General features: G+C 50.3%; 1 protein-coding gene across 1 annotated transcript in view; it reads left to right on the forward strand.

Moving 5' to 3' along the window:
* Window positions 1–26002, forward strand: part of LOC140404761 (neuroligin-4, X-linked-like) — a 1287888-nt gene that overhangs the window by 773525 nt on the left and 488361 nt on the right.

Here is a 26002-nt window from a genome sequence, read left to right on the forward strand (position 1 = left end):
TGTTTGTCTGCTCTATCTTCCTATTTCTAGCCTCACTGGCACGTGGCACAGGGAGTAATCCCGAGATTACAACCCTCGAAGTCCTGTCTTTTAACTTTCTGCCTAGCTCCCTGAACTCCTGCTGCAGGACCTCATGCCCCTTCCTGCCTATGTCGTTAGTACCAATATGTACAACGACCTCTGCCTGTTTGCCCTCCCCCTTCAGGATGCCCTCTACCCGTTCGGAGACATCCTGGACCCTGGCACCAGGGAGGCAACATACCATCCTGATGGTATCAATGTTACAGTGAGGAGTGTGGGATATATCAGAGTGTTACAGTGAGGGTTGTGGGGTATATCAGTGTTACAGTGAGGGGTGTGGTGTATATCAGAGTGTCACAGTGAGGTGTGTGGGGTATATCAGTGTTACAGTGAGGGGTGTGGGGTATATCAGTGTTACAGTGAGGGGTGTGGGGTATATCAGTGTTACAGTGAGGGGTGTGGGGTATATCAGAGTGTTACAGTGAGGGGTGTGGGGTATATCAGTGTTACAGTGGGGGGTGGGGGGTATATCAGAGTGTTACAGTGAGAGGTGTGGGATATATCAGTGTGTTACAGTGAGGGGTGTGGGGTATATCAGAGTGTTACAGTGAGGAGTGTGGGATATATCAGAGTGTTACAGTGAGGGGTGTGGGGTATATCAGTGTTACAGTGAGGGGTGTGGTGTATATCAGAGTGTCACAGTGAGGTGTGTGGGGTATATCAGTGTTACAGTGAGGGGTGTGGGGTATATCAGTGTTACAGTGAGGGGTGTGGTGTATATCAGTGTTACAGTGAGGGGTGTGGGGCATATCAGAGTGTTACAGTGAGGTGTGTGGGGTATATCAGTGTTACAGTGAGGGGTGTGGTGTATATCAGAGTGTTACAGTGAGGGGTGTGGGGTATATCAGTGTTACAGTGGGGGGTGTGGGGTATATCAGAGTGTTATAGTGAGGGGTGTGGGGTATATCAGAGTGTTACAGTGAGGAGTGTGGGGTATATCAGTGTTACAGTGAGGAGTGTGGGGTATATCAGAGAGTGTTACAGTGAGGGGTGTGGGGTATATCAGTGTCACAGTGAGGGGTGTGGGGTATATCAGAGTGTTACAGTGAGGGGTGTGGTGTATATCAGAGTGTCACAGTGAGGTGTGTGGGGTATATCAGTGTTACAGTGAGGGGTGTGGGGTATATCAGTGTTACAGTGAGGGGTGTGGGGTATATCAGTGTTACAGTGAGGGGTGTGGGGTATATCAGTGTTACAGTGAGGGGTGTAGGGTATATCAGTGTTACAGTGAGGGGTGTGGGGTATATCATAGTGTTACAGTGAGGGGTGTGGGGTATATCAGTGTTACAGTGTGGGGTATATCAGAGTGTTACAGTGAGGGGTGTGGGGTATATCAGAGTGTTACAGTGAGGAGTGTGGGGTATATCAGTGTTACAGTGAGGAGTGTGGGGTATATCAGGGAGTGTTACAGTGAGGGGTGTGGGATATATCAGAGTGTTACAGTGAGGTGTGGGGTATATCAGAGTGTTGCAGTGAGGGGTGTGTAGTATATCAGTGTTACAGTGAGGAGTGTGGGGTATATCAGTGTTACAGTGAGGGGTGTGGGATATATCAGAGTGTTACAGTGAGGTGTGGGGTATATCAGAGTGTTACAGTGAGGGCTGTGAGGTATATCAGAGAGTGTTACAGTGAGTGGTGTGGGGTATATCAGTGTTACAGTGAGGGGTGTGGGGTATATCAGTGTTACAGTGAGGGGTGTGGGGTATATCAGAGAGTGTTACAGTGAGGGGTGTGGGGTATATCAGTGTTACAGTGAGGGGTGTGGGGTATATCAGAGTGTTACAGTGAGGGGTGTGGGGTATATTAATGTTACAGTGAGGTGTGTGGTGTATATCAGTGTTACAGTGAGGGGTGTGGGGTATATCAGAGTGTTACAGTGAGGGGTTTGGGGTATATCAGAGTGTTACAGTGAGGGGTGTGGGGTATATCAGTGTTACAGTGAAGGGTGTGGGGTATATCAGTGTTACAGTGAGTGGTGTGGGGTATATCAGAGTGTTACAGTGAGGGGTGGGGAATATCAGAGAGTGTTTCAGTGAGGGGTGTGGGGTTTATCAGAGTGTTACAGTGAGGGGTGTGGGGAATATCAGAGTGTTACAGTGAGGGGTGTGGGGTATATCAGAGAGTGTTACAGTGAGGGGTGTGGGGTATATCAGTGTTACAGTGAGTGGTGTGGTGTATATCAGAGTGTTACAGTGAGGGGTGTGGGGTATATCAGTGTTACAGTGAGGGGTGTGGGGTATATCAGAGTGTTACAGTGAGGGGTGTGGGGTATATCAGAGTGTTACAGTGAGGGGTGTGGGGTATATCAGTGTTACAGTGAGGGGTGTGGGGTATATCAGTGTTTCAGTGAGGGGTGTGGTGTATATCAGAGTGTTACAGTGAGGGGTGTGGGGTATATTAGTGTTACAGTGAGGGGTGTGGGGTATATCAGTGTTACAGTGAGGGGTGTGGGGTATATCAGTGTTACAGTGAGCGGTGTTGGGTATATCAGAGTGTTACAGTGAGGGGTGTGGGGTATAGCAATGTTACAGTGAGGAGTGTGGGATATATCAGAGTGTTACAGTGAGGGTTGTGGGGTATATCAGTGTTACAGTGAGGGGTGTGGTGTATATCAGAGTGTCACAGTGAGGTGTGTGGGGTATATCAGTGTTACAGTGAGGGGTGTGGGGTATATCAGTGTTACAGTGAGGGGTGTGGGGTATATCAGTGTTACAGTGAGGGGTGTGGGGTATATCAGAGTGTTACAGTGAGGTGTGTGGGGTATATCAGTGTTACAGTGAGGGGTGTGGTGTATATCAGAGTGTTACAGTGAGGGGTGTGGGGTATATCAGTGTTACAGTGGGGGGTGGGGGGTATATCAGAGTGTTACAGTGTGGGGTGTGGGGTATATCAGAGTGTTACAGTGAGGAGTGTGGGATATATCAGAGTGTTACAGTGAGGGGTGTGGGGTATATCAGTGTTACAGTGAGGGGTGTGGTGTATATCAGAGTGTCACAGTGAGGTGTGTGGGGTATATCAGTGTTACAGTGAGGGGTGTGGGGTATATCAGTGTTACAGTGAGGGGTGTGGTGTATATCAGTGTTACAGTGAGGGGTGTGGGGTATATCAGAGTGTTACAGTGAGGTGTGTGGGGTATATTAGTGTTACAGTGAGGGGTGTGGTGTATATCAGAGTGTTACAGTGAGGGGTGTGGGGTATATCAGTGTTACAGTGGGGGGTGTGGGGTATATCAGAGTGTTATAGTGAGGGGTGTGGGGTATATCAGAGTGTTACAGTGAGGAGTGTGGGGTATATCAGTGTTACAGTGAGGAGTGTGGGGTATATCAGAGAGTGTTACAGTGAGGGGTGTGGGGTATATCAGTGTCACAGTGAGGGGTGTGGGGTATATCAGAGTGTTACAGTGAGGGGTGTGGGGTATATCAGAGTGTCACAGTGAGGTGTGTGGGGTATATCAGTGTTACAGTGAGGGGTGTGGGGTATATCAGTGTTACAGTGAGGGGTGTGGGGTATATCAGTGTTACAGTGAGGGGTGTGGGGTATATCAGTGTTACAGTGAGGGGTGTAGGGTATATCAGTGTTACAGTGAGGGGTGTGGGGTATATCATAGTGTTACAGTGAGGGGTGTGGGGTATATCAGTGTTACAGTGTGGGGTATATCAGAGTGTTACAGTGAGGGGTGTGGGGTATATCAGAGTGTTACAGTGAGGAGTGTGGGGTATATCAGTGTTACAGTGAGGAGTGTGGGGTATATCAGGGAGTGTTACAGTGAGGGGTGTGGGATATATCAGAGTGTTACAGTGAGGTGTGGGGTATATCAGAGTGTTGCAGTGAGGGGTGTGTAGTATATCAGTGTTACAGTGAGGAGTGTGGGGTATATCAGTGTTACAGTGAGGGGTGTGGGATATATCAGAGTGTTACAGTGAGGTGTGGGGTATATCAGAGTGTTACAGTGAGGGGTGTGTGGTATATCAGTGTTACAGTGAGGGGTGCGGGGTATATCAGAGTGTTACAGTGAGGGGTGTGGAGTATATCAGAGTGTTACAGTGAGGGGTGTGGGTTATATCAGAGTGTTTCAGTGAGGGGCGTGGGGTATATCAGTGCTACAGTGAGGGGTGTGGGGTATATCAGAGAGTGTTACAGTGAGGGGTGTGGGGTATATCAGAGTGTTACAGTGAGGTGTGTGGGGTATATCAGAGTGTTACAGTGAGGGGTGTGGTGTATATCAGAGTGTTACAGTGAGGTGTGTGGGGTATATCAGAGTGTTACAGTGAGGTGTGTGGGGTATATCAGAGTGTTACAGTGAGGGGTGGGGTATATCAGAGTGTTACAGTGAGGGGTGTGGGTTATATCAGAGTGTTTCAGTGAGGGCGTGGGGTATGTCAGTGCTACAGTGAGGGGTGTGGGGTATATCAGAGAGTGTTACAGTGAGGGGTGTGGGGTATATCAGAGTGTGACAGTGAGGGGTGTGGGGTATATCAGAGTGTTACAGTGAGGGGTGTGGGGTATATCAGAGTGTTACAGTGAGGGGTGTGGTGTATATCAGAGTGTTACAGTGAGGTGTGTGGGGTGTATCAGTGCGTTACAGTGAGGGGTGTGGGGTATATCAGAGTGTTACAGTGAGGGGTGTGGGGTATATCAGCGAGTGTTACAGTGAGTGGTGTGGGGTATATCAGAGTGTTACAGTGAGGGGTGTGGGGTATATCAGAGTGTTACAGTGAGGGGTGTGGGGTATATCAGAGTGTTATAGTGAGGGGTGTGGGGTATATCAGTGTGTTACAGTGAGGGGTGTGGGGTATATCAGTGTTACAGTGAGGGGTGTGGGGTATATCAGAGTGTTACAGTGAGGGGTGTGGGGTATATCAGAGTGTTACAGTGAGGGGTGTGGGGTATATCAGTGTGTTACAGTGAGGGGTGTGGGGTATATCAGAGTGTTACAGTGAGGGGTGTGGGGTATATCAGTGTGTTACAGTGAGGGGTGTGGGGTATATCAGAGTGTTACAGTGAGGGGTGTGGGGTATATCAGTGTGTTACAGTGAGGTGTGTGGGGTATATCAGAGTGTTACAGTGAGGGGTGTGAGGTATATCAGTGTTACAGTGAGGGGTGTGGGGTATATCAGTGTTACAGTGAGGGGTGTGGGTATATCAGAGTGTTACAGTGAGGGGTGTGGGGTATATCAGAGTGTTACAGTGAGGGGTGTTGGGTATATCAGTGTTACAGTGAGGGTTGTGGGGTATATCAGAGTGTTACAGTGAGGGGTTTGGGATATATCAGAGTGTTACAGTGAGGGGTGTGGGGTATATCAGTGTGTTACAGTGAGGGGTGTGGGGTATATCAGAGAGTGTTACAGTGAGGGGTGTGGGGGATATCAGAGAGTGTCACAGTGAGGGGTGTGAGGTATATCAGAGTGTTACAGTGAGGGGTGTGGGGTATATCAGTGTTACAGTGAGGGGTGTGGTGTATATCAGAGTGTTACAGTGAGGGGTGTGGGGTATATCAGAGAGTGTTACAGTGAGGGGTGTGGAGTATCTCAGAGTGTTACAGTGAGGGGTGTGGGGTATTTCAGTGTTACAGTGAGGGGTGTGGGGTATATCAGTGTTACAGTGAGGGGTGTGGGGTATATCAGTGTTACAGTGAGGGCTGTGTGGTATATCAGAGTGTTACAGTGAGGGGTGTGGGGTATATCAGAGTGTTACAGTGAGGGGTGTGGGGTATATCAGAGTGTTACAGTGAGGGGTGTGGGGTATATCAGTGTTACAGTGAGGGGTGTGGGGTATATCAGTGTTACAGTGAGGGGTGTGGGGTATATCAGTGTTACAGTGAGGGCTGTGTGGTATATCAGAGTGTTACAGTGAGGGGTGTGGGGTATATCAGAGTGTTACAGTGAGGAGTGTGTGGTATTTCAGAGTGTTACAGTGAGGGGTTTGGGATATATCAGAGTGTTACAGTGACGGGTTTGGGATATATCAGTGTTACAGTGAGGGGTGTGGGGTATATCAGAGTGTTACAGTGAGGAGTTGAGTGGTATTTCAGAGTGTTACAGTGAGGGGTTTGGGATATATCAGAGTGTTACAGTGAGGGGTGTGGGATATATTAGTGTTACAGTGAGGGGTGTGGGGTATATCAGAGTGTTACAGTGAGGGGTGTGGGGTATATCAGAGTGTTACAGTGAGGGGTGTGGGGTATATCAGAGTGTTACAGTGAGGGGTGTGGGGTATATCAGTGTTACAGTGAGGGGTGTGGGGTGTATCAGAGTGTTACAGTGAGGGGTGTGGGGTATATCAGAGTGTTACAGTGAGGGGTGTGAGGTATATCAGTGTTACAGTGAGGCGTGTGGGGTATATCAGTGTTACAGTGAGGGGTGTGGGGGATATCAGTGTTACAGTGAGGGGCGTGGGGTATTTCAGTGTTACAGTGAGGTGTGTGGGGTATATCAGAGTGTTACAGTGAGGCGTGTGGGGTATATCAGTGTTACAGTGAGGTGTGTGGGGTATATCAGAGTGTTACAGTGAGGGGTGTGGGGTATATCAGAGTGTTACAGTGAGGGGTGTGGGGTATTTCAGTGTTACAGTGAGGGCTGTGGGGTATATCAGTGTGTTACAGTGAGGGGTGTGGGGTATATCAGAGTGTTACAGTGAGGGGTGTGGGGTATATCAGAGTGTTACAGTGAGGGGTGTGGTGTATATCAGAGTGTTACAGTGAGGGGTGTGGGGTATATCAGAGTGTTACAGTGAGGGGTGTGGAGTATATCAGAGAGTGTTACAGTGAGGGGTGTGGGGTATATCAGAGAGTGTTACAGTGAGGTGTGTGGGGTATATCAGAGTTACAGTGAGGGGTGTGGGGTATATCAGTGTTACAGTGAGGGGTGTGGGATATATCAGAGTGTTACAGTGAGGTGTGTGGGGTATATCAGTGTTACAGTGAGGGGTGTGGGGTATATCAGAGAGTGTTACAGTGAGGGGTGTGGGATATATCAGAGTGTTACAGTGGGGGGTGTGGGGTATATCAGTGTTACAGTGAGGTGTGTGGGGTATATCAGAGAGTGTTACAGTGAGAGTTGTGGGGTATATCAGTGTTACAGTGAGGGGTGTGGGGTATATCAGAGAGTGTTACAGTGAGGGGTGTGGGGTATATCAGTGTTACAGTGAGGGGTGTGGGGTATATCAGTGTTACAGTGAGGTGTGTGGGGTATATCAGAGAGTGTTACAGTGAGAGTTGTGGGGTATATCAGTGTTACAGTGAGGGGTGTGGGGTATATCAGAGAGTGTTACAGTGAGGGGTGTGGGGTATATCAGTGTTACAGTGAGGGGTGTGGGATATATCCGAGTGTTACAGTGAGGTGTGTGGGGTATATCAGAGTGTTACAGTGAGGGGTGTGGGGTATATCAGTGTTACAGTGAGGGGTGTGGGGTATATCAGAGAGTGTTACAGTGAGGGGTGTGGGGTATATCAGAGAGTGTTACAGTGAGGGGTGTGGGGTATATCAGAGTGTTACAGTGAGGGGTGTGGGGTATATCAGAGTGTTACAGTGAGGGGTGTGGAGTATATCATAGTGTTACAGTGAGGGGTGTGGGGTATATCAGTGTGTTACAGTGAGGGGTGTGGGGTATATCAGAGTGTTACAGTGAGGGGTGTGGGGTATATCAGTGTGTTACAGTGAGGGGTGTGGGGTATATCAGAGTGTTACAGTGAGGGGTGTGGGGTATATCAGTGTGTTACAGTGAGGTGTGTGGGGTATATCAGAGTGTTACAGTGAGGGGTGTGAGGTATATCAGTGTTACAGTGAGGGGTGTGGGGTATATCAGTGTTACAGTGAGGGGTGTGGGTATATCAGAGTGTTACAGTGAGGGGTGTGGGGTATATCAGAGTGTTACAGTGAGGGGTGTTGGGTATATCAGTGTTACAGTGAGGGTTGTGGGGTATATCAGAGTGTTACAGTGAGGGGTTTGGGATATATCAGAGTGTTACAGTGAGGGGTGTGGGGTATATCAGTGTGTTACAGTGAGGGGTGTGGGGTATATCAGAGAGTGTTACAGTGAGGGGTGTGGGGGATATCAGAGAGTGTCACAGTGAGGGGTGTGAGGTATATCAGAGTGTTACAGTGAGGGGTGTGGGGTATATCAGTGTTACAGTGAGGGGTGTGGTGTATATCAGAGTGTTACAGTGAGGGGTGTGGGGTATATCAGAGAGTGTTACAGTGAGGGGTGTGGAGTATCTCAGAGTGTTACAGTGAGGGGTGTGGGGTATTTCAGTGTTACAGTGAGGGGTGTGGGGTATATCAGTGTTACAGTGAGGGGTGTGGGGTATATCAGTGTTACAGTGAGGGCTGTGTGGTATATCAGAGTGTTACAGTGAGGGGTGTGGGGTATATCAGAGTGTTACAGTGAGGGGTGTGGGGTATATCAGAGTGTTACAGTGAGGGGTGTGGGGTATATCAGTGTTACAGTGAGGGGTGTGGGGTATATCAGTGTTACAGTGAGGGGTGTGGGGTATATCAGTGTTACAGTGAGGGCTGTGTGGTATATCAGAGTGTTACAGTGAGGGGTGTGGGGTATATCAGAGTGTTACAGTGAGGAGTGTGTGGTATTTCAGAGTGTTACAGTGAGGGGTTTGGGATATATCAGAGTGTTACAGTGACGGGTTTGGGATATATCAGTGTTACAGTGAGGGGTGTGGGGTATATCAGAGTGTTACAGTGAGGAGTTGAGTGGTATTTCAGAGTGTTACAGTGAGGGGTTTGGGATATATCAGAGTGTTACAGTGAGGGGTGTGGGATATATTAGTGTTACAGTGAGGGGTGTGGGGTATATCAGAGTGTTACAGTGAGGGGTGTGGGGTATATCAGAGTGTTACAGTGAGGGGTGTGGGGTATATCAGAGTGTTACAGTGAGGGGTGTGGGGTATATCAGTGTTACAGTGAGGGGTGTGGGGTGTATCAGAGTGTTACAGTGAGGGGTGTGGGGTATATCAGAGTGTTACAGTGAGGGGTGTGAGGTATATCAGTGTTACAGTGAGGCGTGTGGGGTATATCAGTGTTACAGTGAGGGGTGTGGGGGATATCAGTGTTACAGTGAGGGGCGTGGGGTATTTCAGTGTTACAGTGAGGTGTGTGGGGTATATCAGAGTGTTACAGTGAGGCGTGTGGGGTATATCAGTGTTACAGTGAGGTGTGTGGGGTATATCAGAGTGTTACAGTGAGGGGTGTGGGGTATATCAGAGTGTTACAGTGAGGGGTGTGGGGTATTTCAGTGTTACAGTGAGGGCTGTGGGGTATATCAGTGTGTTACAGTGAGGGGTGTGGGGTATATCAGAGTGTTACAGTGAGGGGTGTGGGGTATATCAGAGTGTTACAGTGAGGGGTGTGGTGTATATCAGAGTGTTACAGTGAGGGGTGTGGGGTATATCAGAGTGTTACAGTGAGGGGTGTGGAGTATATCAGAGAGTGTTACAGTGAGGGGTGTGGGGTATATCAGAGAGTGTTACAGTGAGGTGTGTGGGGTATATCAGAGTTACAGTGAGGGGTGTGGGGTATATCAGTGTTACAGTGAGGGGTGTGGGATATATCAGAGTGTTACAGTGAGGTGTGTGGGGTATATCAGTGTTACAGTGAGGGGTGTGGGGTATATCAGAGAGTGTTACAGTGAGGGGTGTGGGATATATCAGAGTGTTACAGTGGGGGGTGTGGGGTATATCAGTGTTACAGTGAGGTGTGTGGGGTATATCAGAGAGTGTTACAGTGAGAGTTGTGGGGTATATCAGTGTTACAGTGAGGGGTGTGGGGTATATCAGAGAGTGTTACAGTGAGGGGTGTGGGGTATATCAGTGTTACAGTGAGGGGTGTGGGGTATATCAGTGTTACAGTGAGGTGTGTGGGGTATATCAGAGAGTGTTACAGTGAGAGTTGTGGGGTATATCAGTGTTACAGTGAGGGGTGTGGGGTATATCAGAGAGTGTTACAGTGAGGGGTGTGGGGTATATCAGTGTTACAGTGAGGGGTGTGGGATATATCCGAGTGTTACAGTGAGGTGTGTGGGGTATATCAGTGTTACAGTGAGGGGTGTGGGGTATATCAGAGAGTGTTACAGTGAGGGGTGTGGGGTATATCAGAGAGTGTTACAGTGAGGGGTGTGGGGTATATCAGAGTGTTACAGTGAGGGGGTGGGGTATATCAGAGAGTGTTACAGTGAGGGGTGTGGGGTATATCAGAGTGTTACAGTGAGGGGGTGGGGTATATCAGAGAGTGTTACAGTGAGGGGTGTGGGGTATATCAGTGTTACAGTGAGGGGTGTGGGATATATCCGAGTGTTACAGTGAGGTGTGTGGGGTATATCAGTGTTACAGTGAGGGGTGTGGGGTATATCAGAGAGTGTTACAGTGAGGGGTGTGGGGTATATCAGAGAGTGTTACAGTGAGGGGTGTGGGGTATATCAGAGTGTTACAGTGAGGGGTGTGGGGTATATCAGTGTTACAGTGAGGGGTGTGGGGTATATCAGAGAGTGTTACAGTGAGGGGTGTGGGGTATATCAGAGAGTGTTACAGTGAGGGGTGTGGGGTATATCAGAGTGTTACAGTGAGGGGGTGGGGTATATCAGAGAGTGTTACAGTGAGGGGTGTGGGGTATATCAGAGTGTTACAGTGAGGGGTGTGGGGTATATCAGAGAGTGTTCCAGTGAGGGCTGTGGGGTATTTCAGTGACGGGTTAGGGTTATATCAAAGTGTGCTACTCCAGGTTGTCCATTTCAATGCTTGGGGCGTATTTTGTATCAACTGAACATTTATTTTCTTGTCGCGGACAGTAACTCGATCTCTTGTGGAAACATTGTTTTGATCTATTGGATCTCAGTTGTCTGCGGTTTGTAATACTGCCTGCATTTTGTTCCTTTGCCAATCAGTGAAATCGAAAACTTTGTGTGCGCGTGAAAGATTGCGTTATGTGTGTTTGCTAGTCGGGACGGTGAGTGACTCAGAGGGGAACCTCCAGGCGGTGGGGTTCCCAGGTATCTGCTGCTCTTGTCCTTCTAGATGGTAGAGGTGGTGGGTTTGGGAGATGCTGCCTGAGGAGCCTTGGTGAGTCGCTGCAGTGCATCTTGTAGACGGGACACACGGCTGTCACTGTGCTTCGGGGGGGGAGGGAGTGAATGTTTGTGGAAGGGGGGAGTGTATGCGTATGTCAGTTTGCATGTGTGTGTGTGTGTGAGTTGTGTGTGTGTGAGTGTGTGTGTTTATGTGTATCTGTGTGTGTTTGTGTGTGTGTGAGTTTGTGTTGTGTGTGTCTCTGAGTGTGAGTGTGTCTGTGTGTGAGAGAGTGTGTCTGTGTGTGAGAGAGTGTGTCTGTGTGTGAGAGAGTGTGTCTGTGTGTGAGAGAGTGTGTCTGTGTGTGAGAGAGTGTGTGTGTGAGAGTGTGTGTGTGAGAGAGTGTGTGTGTGAGAGAGTGTGTGTGTCTGTGTGTGTGTGTATTTGTGAGTTTGTGTGAGCGTGTGTCTGTGAGCGTGTGTGTGTGAGTCTGTGTGTCTATATGTGTGTGTGTGAGTGTGTGTATCTGTGTGTGTGTCTGTGAGTATTATGATCTCGGACCGGACCCCAACATTTACTAGCATAGCAGTCAAGAGACACAATCACTTTGTAACATTTGTTAAACTCTGAGGAAAGATTACTTCGCTCCAGGAGTGACCCCACTCAAAAATAGGGATGTGGTATATGAAAGCAAACATTAGTATTGACACAATATTAAACTACCTTGACATCAGAGAAATATAACTTACAATTACTAGTTAAACAATTTGACAATGAAAAGAAACACTCCTATCTCCTAACTGCCATCTTCTTTATCTCCAATCAAGCAAAACCCAGCACAGGTCAAAAACTGTTTATAAATAGAGCTCGCAAAGACAGGATTACTGACCAATCTTTGGATCGAAAGATCTTTTGAGTGACTGCCTGGAGAGAGAGGGAGAGCCTGCCAGGTTAATGCTAAATCCCTGACAGCCTTCTGCAGAAGCTCAAAGCCACAATTTAACCTCCAAATCTGCCTGCTACAGACCTGGCTCATCCCATTGGCTACATCGACCTCATTCTACTCGAATCCCACGATCTACTGGTTGAAGTTTAAACATATTGGACGTGATCTACCCGAATGGGGACAAAATCCCATAGCGAGGGATTTGCTGGGTGTTCCTCGGCACTTGGAGGGTTGAGAGACATCCCGTTATCTGACGTCCACCTGTGTCAGTCGGGGTGAGGGAGGGGCGGGGGGCACTCAGTGTGGAATGCACTGCCGAGGCTGAACTTACTCCTGTTTTCTCCGGGAGGAACTCCACTCGCCTGAACTCATGCAGTGAGAGATCGGGACGCCATTTTTACATGTCATCTTGATCTCTGGAGCCCCAAATGCGGCCCCCGAACCCCGATCCCCCCCCCTCCCCCAACATGCTCAATTAACTTTAAGGGACAAAAAAAACCATTAAACCTCTCCTTGTAACCATATAGAGATTGGAAAGAAGGGTGAACCTACTTTTAGGACACCTTAATTGCATCTTTTGCAGCCACAAAGTCTGACTGTCTTTCAAACCAGGATTTTTTAAGTTTTCCTGCCCTGTGTGTGCGTGTCGCACACTGCCAGAAGGAGTGTAATGATATGCACTCACAAACCTCCTTCGAAACACAAAAGGTATTTATTAATGAGATAAATTGATGTACAGAGGCCATCACTGCACCCCACCCCCACCCCGGCTGCCACAGTCCCCACACATCTTCTACAAAAGTCTTCTTAACGTCTTCTTAACCACGATGTTGTGCCGAACCTTTGTCCTAGATTAATCATAGATTATCATTAAATTTACAGTGCAGCAGGAGGCCATTCGGCCCATTGAGTCTGCACCGGCTCTTGGAAAGAGCCCCCTACCCAAGTTCAACACCTCCACCCAACACCAAGGGCAATTTTGGACACTAAGGGCAATTTATCATTGGCCAATTCATCTAACCTGCACATCTTTGGACTGTGGGAGGAAACCGGAGCACCCGGAGGAAACCCACGCACACACGGGGAGGATGTGCAGACTCCGCACAGACAGTGACCCAAGCCAGAATCGAACCTGGGACCCTGGAGCTGTGAAGCAATTGTGCTATCCACAATGCTACCGTGCTGCCCTTAAGAACAAATAAATCTACACTATATCATTTTACCATAATCCATGTACCTATCCAATAGCTGCTTGAAGGTCCCTAATGTTTCCGACTCAACTACTTCCACAGGCAGTGCATTCCATGCCCCCACTACTCTCTGGGTAAAGAACCTACCTCTGATATCCCTCCTATATCTTCCACCTTTCACCTTAAATTTATGTCCCCTTGTAATGGTTTGTTCCACCCGGCGAAAAAGTCTCTGACTGTCTACTCTATCTATTCCCCTGATCATCTGATAAACCTCTATCAAGTCACCCCTCATCCTTCTCTGTTCTAATGAGAAAAGGCCTAGCACCCTCAACCTTTCCTCGTAAGACCTACTCTCCATTCCAGGCAACATCCTGGTAAATCTTCTTTGCACCTTTTCCAAAGCTTCCACATCCTTCCTAAAATGAGGCGACCAGAACTGTACACAGTACTCCAAATGTGGCCTTACCAAAGTTTTGTACAGCTGCATCATCACCTCACGGCTCTTAAATTCAATCCCTCTGTTAATGAACGCGAGCACACCATAGGCCTTCTTCACAGCTCTATCCACTTGAGTGGTAACTTTCAAAGATGTATGAACATAGACCCCAAGATCTCCTCCACATTGCCAAGAACTTTACCGTTAACCCTGTATTCCGCATTCATATTTGTCCTTCCAAAATGGACAACCTCACACTTTTCAGGGTTAAACTCCATCTGCCACTTCTCAGCCCAGCTCTGCATCCTATCTATGTCTCTTTGCAGCCGACAACAGCCCTCCTTACTATCCACAACTCCACCAATCTTCGTATCGTCTGCAAATTTACTGACCCACCCTTCAACTCCCTCATCCAAGTCATTAATGAAAATCACAAACAGCAGAGGACCCAGAACTGATCCCTGCGGTACGCCACTGGTAACTGGGATCCAGGCTGAATATTTGCCATCCACCACCACTCTCTGACTTCTCTCGGTTAGCCAGTTCGTTATCCAACTGGCCAAATTTCCCACTATCCCATGCCTCCTTACTTTCTGCAGAAGCCTACCATGGGGAACCTTATCAAATGCCTTACTAAAATCCATGTACACTACATCCACTGCTTTACCTTCATCCACATGCTTGGTCACCTCCTCAAAGAATTCAATAAGACTTGTAAGGCAAGACCTACCCCTCACAAATCCGTGCTGACAATCACTAATCAAGCAGTGTCTTTCCAGATGCTCAGAAATCCTATCCTTCAGTACCCTTTCCATTATTTTGCCTACCACCGAAGTAAGATTAACTGGCCTGTAATTCCCAGGGTTATCCCTAGTCCCTTTTTTGAACAGGGGCACGACATTCGCCACTCTCCAATCCCCTGGTACCACCCCTGTTGACAGTGAGGACGAAAAGATCATTGCCAACGGCTCTGCAATTTCATCTCTTGCTTCCCATAGAATCCTTGGATATATCCCGTCAGGCCCGGGGGACTTGTCTATCCTCAAGTTTTTCAAAATGCCCAACACATCTTCCTTCCTAACAAGTATTTCCTCGAGCTTACCAATCTGTTTCACACTGTCCTCTCCAACAATATCGCCCCTCTCTTTTGTAAATACAGAAGAAAAGTACTCGTTCAAGACCTCTCCTATCTCTTCAGACTCAATACACAATCTCCCGCTACTGTCCTTGATCGGACCTACCCTCGCTCTAGCCATTCTCATATTTCTCACATATGTGTAAAAGGCCTTGGGGTTTTCCTTGATCCTACCCGCCAAAGATTGTTCATGCCCTCTCTTAGCTCTCCTAATCCCTTTCTTCAGTTCCCTCCTGGCTATCTTGTATCCCTCCAATGCCCTGTCTGAACCTTGTTTCCTCAGTCTTACATAAGTCTCCTTTTTCCTCTTAACAAGACATTCAACCTCTCTTGTCAACCATGGTTCCCTCACTCGACCATCTCTTCCCTGCCTGACAGGGACATACATATCAAGGACACGTAGCACCTGTTCCTTGAACAAGTTCCACATTTCACTTGTGTCCTTCCCTGCCAGTCTATGTTCCCAACTTATGCACTTCAATTCTTGTCTGACAACATCGTATTTACCCTTCCCCCAATTGTAAACCTTGCTCTGTTGCACGTACCTATCCCTCTCCATTACTAAAGTGAAAGTCACAGAATTGTGGTCACTATCTCCAAAATGCTCCCCCACTAACAAATCTATCACTTGCCCTGGTTCATTACCCAGTACTAAATCCAATATTGCCCCTCCTCTGGTCGGACAATCTACATACTGTGTTAGAAATGCTTCCTGGACTTCCGGGTGCGGCGATGACCAGCTGAGTCGCACGTTTCGGCAGCTCCCGGTGGAACGGACTTTTGGGCTCTTAATAAGAGCCCCAACGGCAATTTTAACGGCTAAAAGTACTGTGCGGTGAACCAGAAGGGAATCCCCCCTGGATACGGATGAAAAAAGGAGAGGAAGGTGGCCGGATTGCGGTGGATCCTTTCGAGCAGCGGCAAGGAAGGCAAGCAAAAACCAAGATGGCGTCGGAAGGTGGCAGTTTAATATGGGGCCCTGAACAACACGAGTTCTTGAAACGCTGTGTGGAAGAACTCAAAAAGGAATTGAAGAAGGAGCTGTTGGCCCCGATATTACAGGCGATCGAAGGGCTAAAGGAGGAGCAAAAGACCCAGGAGCGGGAGCTTCGGGTCGTGAAGGCAAAGGCTGCGAGAATGAGGACGACATACAGGGCCTGGTGGTGAAGACGGAGATGCACGAGGCACACCATAAACGATGTGTGGAAAGGCTGGAGGCGCTGGAGAACAACGTGAGGAGGAACAACCTAAGGATTCTTGGTCTTCCTGAAGGTGCGGAGGGAGCGGACGTCGGGGCATATGTGAGCACGATGCTGCACTCGTTAATGGGAGCGGAGGCCCCGGCGGGTCCGCTGGAGGTGGAGGGAGCATACCGAGTGAAGGCGCGAGGACCGAGAGCAGGAGAAATTCCTCGAGCCATAGTGGTGAGATTCCTCCGTTTTAAGGATAGAGAGATGGTCCTTAGATGGGCAAAGAAAACTCGGAGCAGTAGGTGGGAGAACGCGGTGATCCGCGTTTATCAAGACTGGAGTGCGGAGGTGGCGAGAAGGAGGACGAGCTTTAATCGGGCCAAGGCGGTGCTTCACAAAAAGAAGATAAAATTCGGAATGCTGCAACCGGCAAGACTGTGGGTCACATATCAAGGGAGGCACCACTACTTTGAGACGGCGGATGAGGCGTGGACTTTTATCGTGGAAGAAAAATTGGAATGAGCGGGTTATTTAATAATAATTTTTTAAAAAGAACGTTTGAGACAAAGTGGTGGGGCGAGTATGGGGGGCGAAGAGGGGGGAAAAAAGGGGGGAAAGAGGAGTTTTATGTTATTAATCCTGCGATGTGGTAACTTTTCTCTCTTCCACAGGTTGTGGGGGAGGGAGGAAGGGAGGTGGAGGAGATGGGGCGTTGGCCATTGGGGGCGGGGCCAAGGGGGAAGCGCGGGCTCGGTTCCCGCGCTATGATAATCATGGCGGGAATAGGGAAGCAGGAAGGAGGGGGCGTCGCACGGTGCGAGCCGAGGTCACGGGGGGAAGCCGAGGTCGGCCAGAGTTTGCTGACTTCTGGGAGCAACATGGGGGGTGTAACTACGCTAGTGGGGGATCTAGCGGGGGGGGGTGGGAGGGGGGAATTATTGGGCTGCTGCTGCTGGGGAGAGGGGGGAGCTGGTATGGGGTGGGATGGGCGGGGGGGCACCGCCTGGGGGGGACACAGCTGCGTGGTAACCGGGTGAGGAGCTGGAAAAAGGAGATGGCTAATCGACAAGGGGGGGGGGGTAAAAAGCCCCCCAACCCGGCTGATCACATGGAACGTGAGAGGGCTGAACGGGCCGATAAAGAGGGCACGGGTACTCGCACACCTTAAGAAACTTAAGGCAGACGTGGTTATGTTACAGGAAACGCACTTGAAACTGATAGACCAGGTGAGACTACGCAAAGTTTGGGTGGGGCAGGTGTTCCATTCGGGGCTAGATGCGAAAAACAGGGGGGTGGCTATATTAGTGGGGAAGCGGGTAATGTTTGAGGCAAAGACTATAGTGGCGGATAGCGGGGGCAGATACGTGATGGTGAGTGGCAAACTACAGGGGGAGACGGTGGTCTTGGTAAACGTATATGCCCCGAACTGGGATGATGCCAATTTTATGAGGCGCATGTTAGGACGTATCCCGGACCTAGAGGTGGGGAAGTTGGTAATGGGTGGAGATTTTAACACGGTGCTGGAACCAGGGCTGGACAGGTCGAGGTCCAGGACTGGAAGGAGGCCGGCAGCAGCCAAGGTGTTTAAAGATTTTATGGAGCAGATGGGAGGAGTAGACCCGTGGAGATTTAGCAGACCTAGGAGTAAGGAGTTTTCGTTTTTCTCCTATGTCCACAAAGTCTATTCGCGAATAGACTTTTTTGTTTTGGGAAGGGCGTTGATCCTGAAGGTGAGGGGAACGGAGTATACGGCTATAGCTATTTCGGATCACGCGTGGGTAGACTTGGAGATAGGGGAGGAAACAGAAGGGCGCCCACCCTGGAGAATGGACATGGGACTAATGGCAGATGAGGGGGTATGTCTAAGGGTGAGGGGGTGCATTGAAAAGTACTTGGAACTCAATGATAATGGGGAGGTCCAGGTGGGAGTGGTCTGGGAGGCGCTGAAGGCAGTGGTTAGAGGGGAGCTGATATCAATCAGGCACATAAAGGAAAGCAGGAGAGTAGGGAATGGGAGCGGTTGCTGCAAGAACTTCTGAGGGTGGACAGGCAATATGCGGAGGCACCGGAGGAGGGACTGTACAGGGAAAGGCAAAGGCTACACGTAGAATTTGACTTGCTGACAACGGGTACTGCAGAGGCACAGTGGAGGAAGGCACAGGGTGTACAGTACGAATATGGGGAGAAGGCGAGCAGGTTGCTGGCCCACCAATTGAGGAAAAGGGGAGCAGCGAGGGAAATAGGGGGAGTGAGGGATGAGGAAGGAGAGATGGAGCGGGGAGCGGAGAGAGTGAATGGAGTGTTCAAGGCATTCTATAAAAAATTATACGAAGCTCAACCCCCGGATGGGAGGGAGAGAATGATGGGCTTTCTGGACCGGCTGGAATTTCCCAAGGTGGAGGAGCAGGAAAGGGTGGGACTGGGAGCACAGATCGAAATAGAGGAAGTAGTGAAAGGAATTAGGAGCATGCAGGCGGGGAAGGCTCCGGGACCAGATGGATTCCCAGTTGAATTTTACAGAAAATATGTGGACTTGCTCGCCCCGCTACTGATGAGGACCTTTAATGAGGCAAAGGAAAGGGGACAGCTGCCCCCCCGACTATGTCTGAGGCAACGATATCGCTTCTCCTAAAGAAGGAAAAGGACCCGCTGCAATGCGGGTCCTATAGACCTATTTCCCTCCTAAATGTAGACGCTAAGATTCTGGCCAAGGTAATGGCAACGAGGATAGAGGATTGTGTCCCGAGGGTGGTCCATAAGGACCAAACTGGGTTTGTGAAGGGGAGACAGCTGAATACGAATATACGGAGGCTGCTAGGGGTAATGATGATGCCCCCACCAGAGGGGGAAGTGGAGATAGTGGTGGCGATGGATGCCGAGAAAGCATTTGATAGAGTGGAGTGGGATTATTTGTGGGAGGTGCTGAGGAGATTTGGTTTTGGAGATGAGTATGTTGGATGGGTGCAGCTGTTGTATAGGGCCCCAGTGGCGAGTGTGGTCACGAATGGACGGGGATCTGCATACTTTCGGCTCCATAGAGGGACAAGGCAGGGATGCCCTCTGTCCCCATTATTGTTTGCACTGGCGATTGAGCCCCTGGCAATAGCATTGAGGGGTTTCAGGAAGTGGAGGGGAGTACTCAGGGGAGGAGAAGAACACCGGGTATCTCTGTATGCGGACGATTTGTTGTTGTATGTGGCGGACCCGGCGGAGGGAATGCCAGAGATAATGCGGACACTTCGGGAGTTTGGAGAATTCTCAGGATATAAACTGAACATGGGGAAAAGTGAGTTGTTTGTGGTGCATCCAGGGGAGCAGAGCAGAGAAATAGAGGACTTACCGCTGAGGAAGGTAACAAGGGACTTTCGCTACTTGGGGATCCAGATAGCCAAGAATTGGGGTACATTGCATAGGTTAAATTTAACGCGATTGGTGGAACAAATGGAGGAGGACTTCAAGAGATGGGACATGGTATCCCTGTCACTGGCAGGGAGGGTGCAGGCGGTTAAAATGGTAGTCCTCCCGAGATTCCTCTTTGTGTTTCAGTGCCTCCCGATGGTGATCACGAAGGCTTTTTTCAAAAGGATCGAAAAGAGCATCATGAGTTTTGTGTGGGCCGGGAAGACCCCGAGAGTGAGGAAGGGATTCTTACAGCGTAGTAGGGATAGGGGGGGCTGGCACTACCGAGCCTAAGTGAGTACTACTGGGCCGCCAATATCTCAATGGTGAGTAAGTGGATGGGAGAAGAGGAGGGAGCGGCGTGGAAGAGATTGGAGAGGGCGTCCTGCAGGGGGACTAGCCTACAAGCTATGGTGACGGCCCCATTGCCGTTCTCACCGAAGAAATACACCACAAGCCCGGTGGTGGTGGCGACTTTGAAAATTTGGGGACAGTGGAGACGGCATAGGGGAAAGACGGGAGCCTTGGTGGGGTCCCCGATAAGAAACAACCATAGGTTTGCCCCGGGGGGAATGGATGGGGGATTTGGAACATGGCAAAGAGCAGGAGTAACGCAACTGAAAGATCTGTTTGTGGATGGGAAGTTCGCAAGTCTGGGAGCGCTGACCGAGAAATATGGGCTGCCCCAAGGGAATGCATTCAGGTACATGCAACTGAGGGCTTTTGCGAGGCAACAGGTGAGGGAATTCCCGCAGCTCCCGACGCATGAGGTGCAGGACAGAGTGATCTCAAAGACATGGGTGGGGGATGGTAAGGTGTCAGATACATATAGGGAAATGAGGGACGAGGGGGAGATTATGGTAGATGAGCTGAAAGGGAAATGGGAAGAAGAGCTGGGGGAGGAGATTGAGGAGGGGCTGTGGGCGGATGCCCTCAGTAGGGTAAACTCATCGTCCTCGTGTGCCAGGCTAAGCCTGATTCAATTTAAGGTGTTACACAGGGCGCATATGACTGGAGCACGGCTCAGTAAATTTTTGGGGGTAGAGGATAGGTGTGCGAGATGCTCGAGAAGCCCAGTGAATCATACCCACATGTTCTGGTCATGTCCGGCACTACAGGGGTTCTGGACGGGGGTGACAAAGGTGCTTTCGAAAGTAGTGGGGGTCCAGGTCGAACCAAGCTGGGGGTTGGCTATATTTGGGGTTGCAGAAGAGCCGGGAGTGCAGGAGGCGAGAGAGGCTGATGTTTTGGCCTTTGCGTCCCTAGTAGCCCGACGCAGGATACTGTTGATGTGGAAGGAAGCCAAGCCCCCGGGGGTGGAGACCTGGATAAACGACATGGCAGGGTTTATAAAGCTGGAACGGATTAAGTTCGTCCTAAGGGGATCGGCTCAAGGGTTCACCAGGCGGTGGCAACCGTTCGTCGAATACCTCACAGAAAGATAGAGGGAATGGAAAAGAAGAAGACAGCAGCAGCCCAGGGGGGGGGGGGGAGGGGGAGGAACCAGAAGGACTCTCAGGGTTGTTAATATATATGTATAATATGTATAGGTCGTTGCTATAAATAATTGTATATTGGACTGTTAAATCATATTATTGGAGAGTGTTTATCTGAGACAAGGCAGTTGCCATTTAGTTTTAGTTTTCGTTTTAGTTATAAATTATTTATTCTTTGTTTATAAAACAGGTCATTGTTATTTATACGGTTATATTATTGTGTAAAGGATACACAATGTACTGTGATGGTTGACCAAAAATTTTCAATAAAATATTTAAAAATAAAGCTTCCTGGACACACTGCACAAACACCACCCCATCCAAACTATTTGATCTAAAGAGTTTCCACTCAATATTTGGGAAGTTCAAGTCGCCCATGACTACTACCCTGTGACTTCTGCACCTTTCCAAAATCTGTTTCCCAATCTGTTCCTCCACATCTCTGCTGCTATTGGGGGGCCGATAGAAAACTCCTAACAAGGTGACTGCTCCTTTCCTATTTCTGACTTCAACCCATACTACCTCAGTAGGCTGATACTCCTCGAACTGCCTTTCTGCAGCTGTTATACTATCTCTAATTAACAATCCTGTGATCCTCTCTCTCTCTCTCTCTCTCACACAGAATCATAGAATCCCTACGGTGCAGAAGGAGGCCATTCAGCCCATCGAGTCTGCACAGACCCTCTGAATGAGCTTGGCCCGCTCTTCCCCCCCCCCCCCCCCCCCCCACCACTGTGACCCCAGGGATTCTCCCTTCTGGGGGACTAAGTCCACACGCCGGCGGGAGAACCGGCGTCAACCACTCCGGCGTGTGAGAGAGCGAGCGTGTGTGAGAGAGCGAGTGTGTGTGAGAGAGCGAGTGTGTGTGAGAGAGCGAGTGTGTGTGAGAGAGCGAGCGTGTGTGTGAGAGAGCGAGTGTGTGTGAGAGAGCGAGTGCGTGTGAGAGAGCGAGTGTGTGTGTGAGAGAGCGAGCGTGTGTGAGAGAGCGAGTGTGTGTGAGAGAGCGAGCGTGTGTGAGAGAGAGAGTGTGTGAGAGAGAGCGAGCGTGTGTGAGAGAGCGAGTGTGTGTGTGAGAGAGCGAGTGTGCGTGAGAGAGCGAGTGTGTGTGAGAGAGCGAGCGTGTGTGAGAGCGAGCGTGTGTGAGAGAGCGAGTGTGCATGAGAGAGCGAGTGTGTGTGAGAGAGCGAGCGTGTGTGAGAGAGCGAGTGTGTGTGAGAAAGCGAGCGTGTGTGAGAGAGCGAGTGTGTGTGGGAGAGCGAGTGTGTGTCAGAGAGCGAGTGTGTGTGAGAGAGAGAGTGTGTGAGAGAGAGCGAGCGTGTGTGAGAGAGCGAGCGCGTGTGAGAGAGAGAGTGTGTGAGAGAGAGCGAGCGTGTGTGAGAGAGCGAGCGCGTGTGAGAGAGCGAGCGTGTGTGAGAGAGCGAGCGTGTGTGAGAGAGCGAGCGTGTGTGGGAGAGCGAGTGTGTGTGAGAGAGCGAGCGCGTGTGAGAGAGCGAGCGTGTGTGAGAGAGCGAGCGTGTGTGAGAGAGCGAGCGTGTGTGAGAGAGCGAGCGTGTGTGGGAGAGCGAGTGTGTGTCAGAGAGCGAGTGTGTGTGAGAGAGCGAGTGTGTGTGAGAGAGCGAGTGTGTGTGGGAGAGCGAGTGTGTGTCAGAGAGCGAGTGTGTGTGAGAGAGCGAGCGTGTGTGAGAGAGCGAGTGTGTGTGGGAGAGCGAGTGTGTGTCAGAGAGCGAGTGTGTGTGAGAGAGCGAGCATGTGTGAGAGAGCGAGCGTGTGTGAGAGAGCGAGCGTGTGTGAGAGAGCGAGTGTGTGTGAGAGAGCAAGTGCGTGTGAGAGAGCGAGTGCGTGTGAGAGAGCGAGTGTGTGTGAGGGAGCGAGTGTGTGAGAGAGTGAGCGTGTGTGAGAGAGTGAGCGTGTGTGAGAGAGCGAGCGCGTGTGAGAGAGCGAGTGTGTGTGGGAGAGCGAGTGTGTGTGGGAGAGCGAGTGTGTGTCAGAGAGCGAGTGTGTGTGAGAGAGCGAGTGCGTGTGAGAGAGAGAGTGTGTGTGAGAGAGCGAGCGTGTGTGAGAGAGCGAGCGTGTGTGAGAGAGCGAGTGCGTGTGAGAGAGCGAGTGTGTGTGAGAGAGCGAGTGTGTGTGAGAGAGCGAGTGTGATTGAGAGAGCAAGCGTGTGTGAGAGAGCGAGCGTGTGTGTGTGTGAGAGTGAGTGTGTGTGTGTGAGTGTGTGAATGTTTGAGTGTGTGTGTATGGGTGTGCATGTGTGTGAGAGTGTGAATGTGTGTGAGTGGGTGTGTGTGAGTGTGTGTGAGTGAGTGTGTGTGTGTGTGTATGTGTGCGCGTCTGTGTGTCTGTGTGTGAGTGTGTGAGTGTCTGTATGTGTGAGTTTGTCTGTATGTGTGAGTGTCTCTGTGTGTGTGTGTGAGTGAGTGTGTGTGTGTGAGTGATTAAGTGGGTGTGTGTGTGTGAATGTGTGTGTGTGTCTGGGTGTGCATGTGTGTGAGAGAGTGCGTGTGAGAGTGCGTGAGTGTGAATGTGTGTGAGTGGGTGTGTGGGTGTGTGTGTGTGAGTGAGTGTGTGAGAGAGTGAGCGTGCGTGAGAGAGCGAGCGTGTGTGAGAGAGCGAGCGTGTGTGAGAGCGAGCGTGTGTGAGAGCGAGCGTGTGTGTGAGAGTGAGTGTGTGTGAGAGAGCGAGTGTGCGTGAGAGAGCGAGTGTGCGTGAGAGAGCGAGTGTGCATGAGAGAGCGAGTGTGTGTGAGAGAGCGAGTGTGTGTGAGAGAGCGAGTGTGTGAGCGAGCGAGTGTGTGAGCGAGTGTGTGAGCGAGCGAGTGTGTGTGAGAGAGCGTGAGTGAGTGTGAGAGAGCGAGTGTGTGTGAGAGAGCGAGTGTGTGTGAGAGAGCGAGTGTGTGTGATAGAACGTGAGTGAGTGTGAGAGAGCGAGTGTGTGTGAGAGAGAGAGTGTGTGTGAGAGAGCGTGAGTGTGTGTGAGAGAGCGTGAGTGTGTGAGAGAGCGTGAGTGTGAGAGAGCGAGTGTGTGAGAGAGCGAGTGTGTGTGAGAGAGCGTGAGTGAGTGTGTGAGAGAGCGAGTGTGTGAGAGAGCGAGTGTGCGTGAGAGCGAGTGTGCGTGAGAGCGAGTGTGCGTGAGAGCGAGTGTGCGTGAGAGCGAATGTTCGTGAGAGAGCGAGTGTGCGTGAGGGAGCGAGTGTGCGTGAGAGAGCGAGCGTGCGTGAGAGAGCGAGCGTGCGTGAGAGAGCGAGCGTACGTGAGAGAGCGAGTGTGTGTGAGAGAGCGAGTGTGTGTGAGCGAGCGAGCGTGCGTGAGAGAGCGAGTGTGTGTGAGAGAGCGAGTGTGTGTGAGAGAGCGAGTGTGTGTGAGAGAGCGAGCGTGCGTGAGAGAGCGAGTGTGTGTGTGAGAGCGAGTGTGTGTGAGAGCGAGTGTGTGTGAGCGAGCGAGCGTGCGTGAGAGAGCGAGCGTGTGTGTGAGAGCGAGTGTGCGTGAGAGAGCGAGCGTGCGTGAGAGAGCGAGTGTGTGAGAGAGAGTGTGTGTGAGCGAGCGAGCGTGCGTGAGAGCGAGTGTGCGTGAGAGAGCGAGCGTGTGTGAGAGAGCGAGCGTGCGTGAGAGAGCGAGCGTGCGTGAGAGAGCGAGCGTGTGTGAGAGAGCGAGCGTGTGAGAGCGCGTGTGCGTGAGAGAGCGAGCGTGCGTGAGAGCGAGTGTGTGAGAGAGAGTGTGTGTGAGCGAGCGAGCGTGCGTGAGAGTGAGTGTGCGTGAGAGAGCGAGCGGCGTGAGAGAGCGAGCGTGCGTGAGAGAGAGAGTGTGTGTGAGCGAGCGAGCGTGCGTGAGCGAGCGTGCGTGAGAGAGCGAGCGTGTGTGAGAGAGCGAGCGTGTGTGAGAGAGCGAGTGTGTGTGAGTGAGTGTGTGTGAGAGAGCGAGTGTGTGTGAGAGAGCGAGTGTGTGTGAGTGAGTGTGTGTGCCTGTATGAATGAGTGTGTGTGTCTGTTTGTATGAGTGAGTGTGTGTGAGTGAGTGCGTGTGTGTGTTAGTGTGCGTGTGGCTGTGTGATTGAGTGTATGTGAGAGTGAGAGTGAATGTGTGTGTTTGTGTGTGTGTGAGCGTCTGTGTGTGTGTGAGAGTGAGTGTGTGTTTGTGTGTCTGTGTGTGTGTGAGATTGAGTGTGTGAATGTGTGTGTGAGAGTGAGTGTGTGTGAGAGTGAGTGTGTGTGAGAGCGTGTGTGAGTGAGTGTGTGTGTATGGGTGTGCATGTGTGTGATAGAGTGAGTGTGAATGTGTGTGAGTGAGTGAGTGTGTGTGTGAGTGTGAGCGTGTCAGTGTGTGTGAGTGAGTGTGTGAATGTGTGAGAGTGTGTGTATGTGTATGTGTGTGCGTGTGTGTGTGAGAGAGTGTGTGTGAGTGTGAACGTGTGTGTGAGAGTGAGTATGTGTGTGTGCATTTGTGTCTTAGTGTTAGTGTGTGTGTGGCTGTGTGTGTGAGTGAGTGTGTATGAGAGTGAGTGTGTGTGAATGTGTGTGTGTGAGAGAGTGTGTGTGAGTGTGAACGTGTGTGTGAGAGTGAGTATGTGTGTGTGCATTTGTGTCTTAGTGTTAGTGTGTGTGTGGCTGTGTGTGTGAGTGAGTGTGTATGAGAGTGAGTGTGTGTGAATGTGTGTGTGTGAGTGAGTGTGTGTAACAAAGAACAAAGAAAATGACAGCACAGGAACAGGCCCTTCGGCCCTCCCAGCCTGCGTCGATCCAGATCCTTTATCTAAACCTGTCGCTTATTTTCCAAGGATCTACTTCCCTGTGTTCCCCGCCCGTTCATATATCTGTCTAGATGCATCTTGAATGATGCTATCGTGCCCGCCTCTACCACCTCCGCTGGCACAGCGTTCCAGACACCCACCACCCTCTGCGTAAAAAACTTTCCACACACATCTCCTTAAACTTTCCCCCTCTCACCTTGAAATCATGACCCCTTGTAATTGACACCCCCTCTCTTGGAAAAAGCTTGTTGCTATCCACCCTGTCCATACCTCTCATAATTTTATAGACCTCAATCAGGTCCCCCCTCAACCTCCGTCTTTCCAGCGAAAACAATCCTAATCTACTCAACCTTTCTTCATAGCTAGTACCCT

The sequence above is a fragment of the Scyliorhinus torazame genome, chromosome 31 (genome assembly GCF_047496885.1).
Source record: "Scyliorhinus torazame isolate Kashiwa2021f chromosome 31, sScyTor2.1, whole genome shotgun sequence".
Taxonomy (NCBI): domain Eukaryota; kingdom Metazoa; phylum Chordata; class Chondrichthyes; order Carcharhiniformes; family Scyliorhinidae; genus Scyliorhinus; species Scyliorhinus torazame.